This window comes from Furipterus horrens, unplaced genomic scaffold, assembly GCF_987537825.1.
Source record: "Furipterus horrens unplaced genomic scaffold, mFurHor1.1.pri manual_scaffold_12, whole genome shotgun sequence".
NCBI classification, from domain to species: domain Eukaryota; kingdom Metazoa; phylum Chordata; class Mammalia; order Chiroptera; family Furipteridae; genus Furipterus; species Furipterus horrens.
The window spans coordinates 78,490,771-78,502,989 of NW_028327182.1; the positions used below are offsets into that span (position 1 = coordinate 78,490,771).

A 12,219-nucleotide genomic window follows, 5' to 3' on the forward strand; every position below is an offset into this window, starting at 1 on the left:
GCTTCATAGTACATGCTCAGAAATGTTTCAAATTTGTATAATAGAGTGGTTTGCAACTCTAAAATCTCTGTGTGGTTGCAATCTCTCTAGGATTCAAAGAATGGGCCCCAATTGCAGGACATGCTCTAGCTCTAAGTCACGCTGTTGTTGATTGACTTAAATCTTCAACCAAGGTGTTGGCTAGAAGCCACACATTACCTTAGCTGTAGATAAGAGCAAAGTGGTCACAAGAGCACCCAGGCCCATTGTGGAGCATTTGAGAAAGGAGTTTAGATCCCACTAACCACCATGATAGGAACATGATCAGCCCGCACAGTGCTCAGCATCTGCTCCAAGGCAACACACCCCCGCCCGTGGAGACTGGCATCTGAAAGCTGTATTTCTGGTAGGATGTGTGTCTGCACAGTCCAGTGAAAAAGGAGCTGGACAAACCTTATACCTACCAGGGAAGCTTATATGCCATCCTGACTTGCAAAAATGAAGGTTCCTTTCAGAGGAGCACATCGCTAAATGATTTTGTCAAAATGATTACTTAAAAGCACAATGGAGTTTCTCGCCTGAAGGACAAGCAATCCATGGTGCTTCTGTTTTCTCCTCTTGCAGAGTAGGGTTGATGAGGGAACTCCCTCCCCTTCAGAATGTTTGATGATGTAACTGGATGTGTTGCTGGATCCAACCACTATAGGCCAGGTTTTTACACTTCTCAATTATACCATACATAGAATTTATGTAGTATACATAGAAGTATATTATAACTCTACAGTAATATTTTCATGAAGATTCACTTGTTGTGCCTAGGTAGATGTACTCACATGAATGAATGATGGCTGTTAACAGAAGCATAGTTATTAGATATAATATAGTATGTTATCAAAAGACTTGGGTTTAAGTCCAGAGTCTGCCATTTATTAGCTCCATGGTCTTGAGCAGTCATTAAGGCTTTCTGAGTCTCAATTTATTAATTTGTAAACTTGGAATTATTGTACAGAGTTAATATGAGGGTAAAATGAGATAATACATAAAAGTACATTGCAAATCTTAAACTGCTAAAATAATTAGAACAACTAATACCATTTTATTGTGCCATCTAGCTCTGTTGCCCTGAAATTGGATACAGTCAAGAAAGCATTCTGAAATGAGGCAAATTTCATATTTGGACTGAAGTGTAAAGCCATTTGCTGAGAAACAAGGGATTTAATGAGAGTAAAATTCTCAGCAATATCAAGATTTTCTCTCAAAAAAGTTGGAAAATTAAAAATAAATAAGGAAGAATTGAAGAAGTGTTGAAGGTAAATAGGGGAAGAGAGATGAGACTGGAGAGTAAGGGAAGAGAAAGATCGGCTGAGTTTTTACTGAGGCAGCTTGCAGAATTTTTCTCTGTGTGGGAGTGTGGTATCTGTTTTCATAATCTTAGTACAATGTACCTTCATACTATTTAAACCTCTAGCCTAAACTCCATTCTTAAAATTTGTATCAGAGCACATGAATGAGTTGTTACCTCCACAACAAAACATGAAGATGTTTTAAACATGCATGAGTACTCATGAAATGGTAGATATTGTGTTAGGTGCTAGATTTTGCAACAGCGAATATAACAGAGTCACATCCTCAGAAACCTCCTAGTGCAGTGGGTGAGACAGCCATACACACCCATTAATTCCATGTAGTATTATGTGTGTGCAATGACAGATGTATGCAGAAAATGTAGTGCAGGACAGCAATGCGTGTGACCTGGGATGGAGAGGAGTGGATGGCTAGGAAGGGTTTTGAAGAAGAGACAGGAAATTAACCAGGTGAGCAATGACTTTCCAGGAAAATGGTTGGAAATATCTGAAGGAAACATAATTTGATCAGTTTGGACCCTTTAAAGACCTTTGTATAAAAAAGAAACAACAAGAATTATGATCCACTTTAGGTGTACTGCAGGCCATTGTCATGGCTTCCAAATCTTGAGTTTCCATCCTTGTGTGTGAGACTTTCAGGGGAAGGGTGGGGCTTGGTTCCTCATACTGGTGACCATGGGAACAGTCTGAAAAGGTTGGCCAGTGAATGAAAATAGATCGTGAGTTTAAAATGAAAGGATTAAAAGATGATTGAGACTAAGATAGCTCACTCCTAATAGACCATGCTCAAAACAACCTTCTCAAAATTCAGCCCCAGTCTGGCTAGGGCACATTTTGATTTCAATTCAGTCTAACAGGTCAAAAGAAATAAAGGAAAAATCACGATCAAAAAACTAACACTCAAACAAAGTGTATTTTCTGGGAACCAATGTCTGTTTAGCCTGGGCCAGTTCAAGCCATACCAACCGAGATCCTGTGAAGATGTTGCAAATGAGATCCTTTTTCCTACTCCCCACTAAGAAAGGGATCTGCAGCTGGTGGTGAAAAAATGATACGCCTGTACCCAGTAATGAGTCAATGAGGCCCATGTTGCTGTACCAATTACAGAAAAACTCAGCAGTACTCCCTACCCAATCTTTCCTCATCCCCTGCTTACAAAATAACACTGGGCCAATAGGTTCTCCAGACAAAATAGGTGTGGGAAGTCAAATGTATGGAGGTCTTTTCCTTCCTTCCTCCCCTCCCTCCCTCCCTCTCTCCCTTCCTTCCTACCTTTCTTCCTTCTCCCCTCCCTTCCCCACTCCCCCTTCCTTCCTTCTTTCCTTTTCTCTTTTTTAAAACCACTCATACAATAATGATCATGTTCCTTCTTGCATTGTGAAACCCAACTCTTTAATGAAAGGGATTAATGATGGAGGGCCCCATGCTTAAAAAGCTTTCACTTCTATAAATATTGTTTTATACCTCAATCACCTTGGTGCTCTGTCTTTGAACTGCTGATTAGACATGTAGAGTCCAAATAGGCTCCCCTTTCTTTCTTTCTTTTTTTGGTTTTTATTCTTTCCCCTCAGAGTGTCCTTCATTTTTATTTTATTTGGTTTTCTTGTTCTTTTAATAATCTCAGGTACATAGAGCTGAATTAATTCTGCTTCTCATTGTGCTACTCAATACTGATTTTTGTTCTGTAAATTTTTTGAAATATAATGCACATACAGAAAATTGCACAACTTATAAGGGTACAGCTTAATGAATTTTCACAAAGTTAACAAAGTTAGCCAGTACCGGATAAAGAAACAGAACCTGATCTGAATCTGGGAAGACTCCCCTCCCATTCCTTGCAGTCACAGTCCTTCTCCTGCCAGAGAAACCATTGTTCCGCCTTTCAACACCCAATATTAATTTTGTATGCCTTTGAATTGTGCATATACTGAATTTTACATTGTTATCTTTTTCTGTTTGCCTTCTTTCCCTGAACATTATATTTGTGAGATTAATCCATGTTGTTCATTTTTTCTCATTGCAGTGTAGTATTCAATTGAAGGAATATAACAAAATGTATTTATTTATTCTACTCTTGATAGGTTTGGGGATGTTTCTAGGTTAGGGCTATTATAAGTAGTGCTATTATGAACATTCTTGTAAATCCTTATGATGAACAAATAATATGCATATCTAAGAGAGGAATTGTTGGGTCTTAGGGTATACATATGTTTAGTTTTTGTAAATACAGCCCAAGTGTTTCAAAAGGGTTGTATCACCAGCAATGTAGGAGACTTTAGGTTCTTTGCCAGCACTCAGTGCTGTCTTTGTCATTTTAGCTTACAGAGTTGTTCTGTGTGGGTGTGTTCTCTGCCCCTTGCTACTGTGCTCCATCCACCCAGAAGTAGAATTCAACACTTAAAAGAAGTCTATCTATATTAATGTATGTACATATAGTTAATTTCTTCTAACTGATGCATAGTGTTCCATAATATATATGCATTCACCATATTAGTCCATTTCCCTAGTGGTACTCTGGAAGCTGTCTCCAATTCCTTGCTACTTTAGTGAATTATGATTAAAATGCTTGAAAATTGCTAGATTTTCGAACATACATATTCTTACTTTTACTAAGTACTGTCATATTGTTTTTCAAAGCAGAAACATTACTGTACATGCCCACCAAAAATGCATGAGGGTTTCTGTTTCCCCACATCTTTCCAAATTTATTATCTGATTTTTAAGTTTTGAACATTTGGATGGCCAAGAAGTAATATCCTTCTGATACTTAAATTTACAGTTATTTAATTGCTAATAAAGTGGAATATCTCTTTATGTATGTTAACCATTTTGATTTTCCCTTTTGTGATTTGTCTGCCTACTTAAATACCTTTTCCATTGTTATATTGGGTTCCCATTTTACTGTGTTTGCTTGTGAAAATTGCTTATATATTCTAGACAATAATGCATTGTTAGTTTTAAGCATTGAAAACAACTTTATCTTATCTCCCTCCATTTGTCACTTTGTCTATAATGTTCATGGAATAAAAATACTGCATTTTAATTTGCAAAATATTTTTATATTATGATTTGTGTGTTTGAGGTCTTATTTAAAAAGTTCTTCTGCACCCCGTATCACAAAATCATTATTTTACATTTTAAAGTCATATTAGTAGTTCATCTTTCATATTTCAGAATTTAATACATCCAGAGATTTCATTGTACATAATCTAGATCAGATATTTAACAGGTTTGCCCTTCCTCTCCACATAGTCATGCAATTTCCAAAGAACATCTATTCTGTTTAAAACCCTACTGTTTTCCCACTGGGTTGTGGTAATATTCTACCATATGTCATGTCTCCATATGCACATAAACATATTTTTGAACTCCTTATTGTTTTCCAGAGTTCTGTTTGTCTGTTTCTTCTACTGTACCACCTATTGCAATTGCTCTTTTTGTTATCCACATTGACTTAGCTACTTATGAACCCTATTTTTTTATAGAGTGTTAAATAGTTACTAGTCTGTCAATTATTTTTTTGGAAGAAAATCACTTTATTTTAATTAATTCACAAACATTAACATCACAAAAGCTGGTTTAAGGAAGCCACAAAGCCATTTGCCCAGCCCCAAACTCAATACAACCTCAATGAACTTCTATGTAGTAAGTACACTCTCTTCCACTGCAATTCTGAGGCAAGAAAGCTATTAATAACAGGAGAGGTTTAACTGGTAGTTTTATACTTTCACCATCAATTATATCTTTATACTAAATTAACTTGGTCATGAGAGATGATTCTCCATTTCTTCATTATGAACTTCTTGATTAGGCTAATCCATCTGCAAGCTTGCACTGTTTCAGCACCTCGCTGAAACCCTCGCAAAGCTTAAGGTCACTCTGGTTCTGTGCACACTCCAAAAACTGTTTCGTCTCATAGTGGCACGGGCCAAACCACTGCTGCCGGTGTGGAGGCTGATTCCCTGAGGCTCCTGGTAAGTGATGTCGGGCCTTGAGGTCTCGGTATTACTCCCTCCGCTGAAGCCCCCAGTGATGGCATGACCTGTTGTGTGGCCGACAGCAGAGCCCACAGCCGCACCAGCTGCAGTGGTTGCCATCTGGGCCATGAGACCAGGCTGCCGGGGGGCAGCAGCAGGTGAGCCAACTGCAGATGGTGGAGCTGGTGCTGGCGGCCGAGCTGCTGTGCTGGCCTGGGCACGGCTCTCATCTGAGGTTCCCGGCTGGCCGGAGGGGCGTTGCGGGAGGTGCGGCTTCGGCTTCAACGCGGCATCGCAACTGCTCTATAGCTCTGCGTCTGCAAGTGCGAAACTCCGAGATGACCCCGGCGGCTTCTGGACTGGGAGAGCGGAAAACAGCAGGCGGGCTGTCCGCGCGCGACCAGTCAGCAAACAGGCGGAGATCTTCTAGTCTGTCAATTTTAAATTCTTCTGAAATATTATTTGAAAGTGCTTTGAATTTTACACTAATTTGCTTAAAATTTGCATCTTTATTATAATGAATACTTTGCCTGTGAAAAAGAGGTACACCTCTCCCTTATTCTTATTTTTCACTAATTCTTTATTTTTAAAAATAGTTCTAAGTTTTTTTTCTATAAGCTCTTGTGTGGTCTTTGCTAGTGTAAAACTGAGATATTTTGTTATTTCCATTGCTGTCATAGTTTTCTTTCTGTCTGAAATTTAATAATGCTGTGGCCAGTCTAAGCAAATAAGAGAGAATTATACAGAATCGAAAGGCAAAGAACTAGTTTTTTCTTTGGAGAATATATCTTGTTCATTGCTAAACAAAGATCGAATCAGGTATGATGGAATTTCCAGAGCAAGGAGAAGTGTGGGCTTCCTCCTACCCTGTAACTTTGAATTAGTCTGGAAAGCAACATTAATTTAAATTCAAGATTTCAGAGTCCTTTAACTGTTCAATAACAAATATTCAGAGAATAAAATGAAATTCATATTCTCCTGATAACAAGATATATTGTTCTCATTTTTTTTAGCTTTTCTCAACATACAAATGATTTGAGAAGATGTTACAACTTGTCAAGAGTTAGTATGACTCTTGGATGATTTTTCTTTTGTTACCATCTATTCTTGGTCTACAGTGAGAACTACTACAATACTGTTTTTCTCCACCCTCTTGTACTTTTCCAGGTTTTGAAAACTAACTTAGCCCACCATCCCCACCCCTCCATTTATTCATCCCTTGGGCTTCTCTCCCTCTATGTATATATGTCTTTCCCAGGACACCCCGCCCCCTCGGTACTGAGAGTCTTGGTTACCCAGCGCCCCATTGTTGTACTGTTCACAACAGTCTCTCACCTGTTTTCCTAATGGTCAGCTTGGGTCACTCTGTGATACTCAGCCTCTCCCTTTTAGGGTCCATTTCACAGGGCACATTGCACTTACTGTGCACCCGGTGAACTCAGGTCCTCCCTCACCTTTACTTACTGGATTCAGGAGAGAAGGGAAATTTCAGTGAGCTACTAGGTAACAAGCTGTTCACCCTTCCAGTCAATGTATGCTGAGTCTGACTACATTCTGGGTTTGTTGGTTATTATTCTAGCAGGGATAGTGGTGTGGGTGGCACGTCTGTATGGTGGGCATGAAGTGCTGAGGGGAAGGAACGCAAACATCACAGAACTATGACTTGAGTTCTTTGCTTAGATTTTACCTAGTGCTGAAGTACAGGAGTTAGAGTGTGGCCACTGATCTGACTTTGCTGCCTTTTAGTTCAGACATGGGATTCTGTCCTTTCATGCCCTTTCCTCCCCTTTGAGGGCTGTTTACAAACCTTTGTGGAGAGTCAGCAAGTTCTTTGAATGTGTTTGCACCCTCTTTGCTACATGTAGTTGCTATTCACCCCAGGAAGAGGGTGAAGGTCAGGCAGGGAGAGAGTGCCTTAAATCATTTTAGTCATCGGCGACTCAGCACACTTGCAGTTCTGAGATAGTTTAAATAGTCTTTCTTGGACATGAACTTAGGCTGGCAAACCTACTTCAACTGTGTTCTGTGGGCTGTGGGCTTGGGAACTGCTGAAGCTGTAGTTGGGCTATGAGAGAAAATGAGAGAGAGGGGGTGGGGGGTGGAATTGGGCAGAAATGATCTGTGTATAACATAGTTAGGGTGCCAAGTGTGCCCATTTGACCTGTGGCTCAGAGCCCTGTGAACAGCAGAGGCTTCTCTGGAATGTACTCCAACACTTCACATGGCTTGAGTAACTACCGACCAAGAGAACAAGTGTAAGGTTTCAGTTCAGATCAAGTTGGTCTTACTTGATGAGAGAAGTAGTGGGTAGCACTTATTACTCATGACTCTGATAATTACAACATAAAAGCAAGCTTGTGTGTTCTTGGACAAGTTACTTAACCTCTCCATATTTCAGTGTTCTTATCTGTAGGTTGGAAAGAACAATATTTGCCCTACATGGTTATTCTGAGGGTAAAATAATTCAATTACAACAGTAACTATTAAATGCTTATGGAAGTGCCTATCATTTGTCAGTTATGTAAAATACATGATCTGACTTATCAAGTTAATCACTTTGTAACTTATATAAATGTCTAATCAGTATGTTGTACACCTGAAACTAATATAATATTTAAATATAGTTTAAAAATAAAAAAATGAAATAAATGACATGATCTGAATTCCACAATGTCTTTGTGAAGTATCTTTAAGATTCGGGCTCAGAGAGGCTCAATTACTCGCATAGCCAATGAGGGGTATAGGTAGGATGTAGACTTGGGTTCTCAGCCTCAGCTCTTTCAACTTCGTTGCACATCCAGACTTTATGACTCTGGTGACTTTTGGTGGCAGCTGAGCCCGCACCTTCATTTCTAGGACAGTTCACACTTTCTGAGAATCTGCCCCAGGTCACTGTGCCTGAGGCTACATCTCTGAACATCTTGTCAGGCCAGCAGCAGGGAAGGTGTGAGAGGAGACCTAGCCTGCTGGTTCTTTTTTCTCATGCTGACAGTGCTCCCCCTTCCAGCAAGATTCTCTCTGCGGAGGGAGGGAAGTATCAGAGGCGAGTAGGGGCCAGTTTTCAGAAAGGCCAGGGCTCTGGGAAGTAGCTGTTGCTACAACAGCAGCAGTTTAAGAGCAGCCCCTAAACTCTGAGTACAAGGGAGGTGAAGTAGAGGGGGAGGAGGTGGTTATCAGCTTGAGACGCATAATCTTGAAAATTGTGACATTTCCCTAGTCCCTGCCCCCTAATGTGCTATAACACTGGTTGATCAGCTACTGATTTGCTTCATGTGAGAGATTGGATTTTACTCCACCAAACACTCTCTAGCCTGAATCTCTTATTTATACAGTATATGGGGCCTTTTACATTTTGTGCTCCTGTTTAGGAACTCAAATTTCTCTTTTCCTTTTGGTTCCTGGTGATGAAGGTCCCAAGGGCAGAGATCATCCCCACCCCACCATGCTGCCTACTCTATTAGTGTGCTAGTGCCGGCAGGAGACGAGGGGCAGGGGGTCCTTTATTTGATTGTCCTACCATTTATGTGGCTGTGTCTTCCAAGGCTATTATCTTTGTTTAGCACAAATGGAGAGCAGTTAGTGCTCCTGGTAATCTATCTCGGAATCAAAAAGCTATGGAGACAGAGACAGCCTCCTCTGCAAGCCTTTATCTCTCACTACCGTCGTTTTCCCAGCTGGGAGCAGGCGACAATCCTGCTTCCAATATGCTGCTCAATGATTTCAGATGATTGATCTTTCCGAAGTGCTTTTCTGTTTCTTGCCACACAGACACAGATAGATTAAGCAATTATGGATTATTTCAGCATCAGATGGCCCAAGACAATTAGTCACAAGAGAAGCAAAGAAGTGGCCCTGCTTGTTTTTGGTGAGAGGGAGGCTTTAGGAGGCATTAAAGGTGGGAGCGGGAATATATTCGCCCATTGGGATGGAAAGTGAGGACACAGCGCTCAGGGGCAAAAAGAGAAAAAAAAAATTTATACAGGGACAGCAGTTAGAATTTTTTATTGTACTGTGGAATAAAGAAACTTCACAATCTTTGAATCAAACTGGCACTTCTGAACAGCATTCCTTTAAGGGAGATTAGATTGCTGGTGGTTCTTGGAGGGAAAAAAAAAGTTGCGAGAGGGAGAGAGACTGAGTAGTGCATGCAATAAAAGACAATAGATTAGATAGTCTCTGAATGGATCCGGGGCTCTAAATCACTCCCGGGCCTGGCTGCCGAGGCGCAGACTTCCCGAGCGGGGCCTTCATGTTTTATGGTGTCGGCGGCACTCTGGGGAGTGAGTTACAACCTTCCAGTCAGTGGGCGGCTATCTGTTATCCTACATGTAAACAGGTATTCAAATCCGGACTCCGGAACCTTCGCCTCGGCATTTAATCATCCTGGTAATCTAACCCCCGCCCCGCCAAGGTCGCTGTTTGGATGGCGTGACTTTCAGACTCTTCTCTGGCACTGAAGGCAGGAGCAGCCGGGCTGACAGCCGCCCGACTCATCAACCGGGCTGACAGGCCCAAAAATTAACTTCGATATTTTGTGTGGAATAATTCAGTGGCAATTGGGCCAGATGATGGTCTGTAACCTAAATTCAATTTACATCAGAGGGAAGCATCAGAGCTAGTCACCTGCTTGCCAAGAGCACCTAGCAATCTAGTGAGTGTATATATATATACACACACATCCATCACTTCTATTAATATGTGCTAGTGTAATATGTATGCAATGTATTTGTCGAGGCACTCATTGATTATCCGGGGTCCTGTCCTTTCTTTCCACTTTCACTGCCTGTGTTTCATTCTCTCTAGCTGTGAGGGGCAGACGGGCAGGGGAGGGGTGTCGGAGAGGGAGGGGGAGTGTAAAACGTGCCATCGTGCTCCTTAGCAGTTCTTAAAAAAGCCTGGGGGTGAAAGGAGACGTAGCTCTCATGTTAACTTTGGGACTCTGATGACTTCTGTGTGATTCTGTGTCGGGCAGGGTAGAGCAATGGGCAGTGCATTGGCAGCAGAGACTGATTGGAGGAGAGTGGAATCCTGGCTGCATCTCTTTCCAGATGTGTGGCCTCATTGGCTCACTTTATCTCTTGCAGCCTCGATTTCTCTATTTGGGAAATGGGGACAATTGTTCTCCTGGTGCCTGCCCCTGAGTAGGTGTTGGAGAACGGAAGCTGTTGCTAGTCTGCGAGTCGTTGGAAAACAGAACCCTTTGGATCCTTCCTTGCTTGCCCTCATGGCTTTGGAAAGGCTCCCCCTGCTGACTTACCCTCCACGAGGCGGGCACTGTCACATCATTGGAGACCAGTGCTTCCTTGGAAGGAAGAAGTAGTGGGGTTAGAGAGAAGATGCCTCTAAATTAGTCACAAAATCATGATCATCAGGACTGGAGGGAACTTGGAGGTCAAGGACTCTCATGAGGGCATTTTCCAGAATAAGACCTGGAGACTCAGATCGCTCAAGTGGCTTGCTCAAACCCTCCCCTTGTAGAACCTGAGTGTCACCAACATGTCCTACCTGGGCCCATTTGCGGTGCAGAGCCATCACCCCGCTTATGCCCGGGGAGGGCGCTAGGGACTTGGCCTTGGGGCAAGGCCACAAGACTGGCAGTGGGGCTGTCTAATCATAAGGTCCTTTCAGAGGAGGGTTAAGCCAGAGCTTTTATACTAAATTCCCCTCATTTGAATGTGATGCTCTTGTGACCTAGTGACAACACTTCCATCAGCATTGACTTTGGTGCTGTAGGTGGAAAACTTTATAACTTGTTTGGGAATTGGGTGAAGTTGAGGGGAGAGGATTGGTTCCAGAAGAAAAGGAGAGAGAGATCAAGTATAAGCAATCACCTTCAGGTATCAGCATATAAAGTATCTTGTGTGACTTCCCGCTGTCCCTTCAGATGGTCTCACTATCCTCTTTGCATCCAAACCAGAGAATCTGAGAGGTTTAGGAACTTGTTCCAAGTCATGCAGCTAAGAAAGAAATGGTGGAGCTGGGCTGTAAATCCGTGTGTCACTCCAACTCCAGTGCTCTTGTCTGTGACATCTTGTTGCCACCAAAGGCAGATTCTGACTGGATTTACATTCATAATCCTGAGCCTAAGTCACCAATGAATGTCTTCCTGGTGAGGCCTAACACTGAAATGTTGGAATCCAGTGGACCTTGGCAGTGCATGGAGGGCTGTTTGCCAGACGTCTGGATCTTATTTGTTCCCTCCAGCCTCCTCAGGAAATGCTCTTGTTCATTTAAATACAGACGTGACTATATTTGTTGGGGACCACGTATTTTTTTCCTTTAAATAGGAACACCATGTGTGTAATTTTTTTTTTGAAAAGGAAAGCCCAGGGATTGTCTGCATCAGGTTATAAAATGATCCCAGGGTCCATTCCTGGCTCTAAGCAAGTTGAGTATACATCACCTCGTTTAATTTCAGCAATATCATCAATGTCAGTGCGTATCCACCGGCTGTTGGCTATTGGTCATCCGGACCTGACACAAACTCAATAAATACTCCATAACCCCTGACAGCCGCTAGCAGATTAGCCTGAAATGAGCGATTGCCCGGCCAACACCTGCTGAACCAAATCAGCCCCGTGACGGATGGGCCTGTACTGAGCTCTGACCACGAGTGAGATCAGTGGAAGAATGATTTTATACTTTAAGAAAAGAATTAGAGATGGTGGTGGCTGGAGTGATTGGAAAGCTTTCAGAGGGGGCCATTTTTCTTCTCTTTCTTCCTCTTCCCCGGACAGATCCCCGGCTGCAGCTCTCTTCCCACACCTGAGACCATTTTACCATCTATGCTTCTGGAGGAACAAAGATGTGGGAGCTGGAGGTGGCTCAGGCCCGAGCTGGGGGCTGCTTTTGGTTGCTTGCAGGCTGTGCCACACTCAGGGGAGGCAGGGAGCCACCTC

The 12,219-nt window shown here is 42.2% G+C and overlaps 1 long non-coding RNA gene and 1 pseudogene across 1 annotated transcript in view; one reads left to right on the forward strand and one right to left on the reverse strand.

Moving 5' to 3' along the window:
• Positions 1 to 4,917: 4,917 nt before the first annotated feature.
• Positions 4,918 to 12,219, forward strand: part of LOC149996470 (uncharacterized) — a 43,988-nt gene continuing 36,686 nt past the window's right edge. Inside the window, exon 1 of the long non-coding RNA XR_016507439.1 lies at positions 4,918 to 4,988. This is a non-coding gene — a long non-coding RNA (uncharacterized LOC149996470). The remainder of the gene's footprint in view (positions 4,989 to 12,219) is intronic.
• Positions 5,151 to 5,613, reverse strand: LOC149996471 (coiled-coil-helix-coiled-coil-helix domain-containing protein 2 pseudogene; annotated as a pseudogene).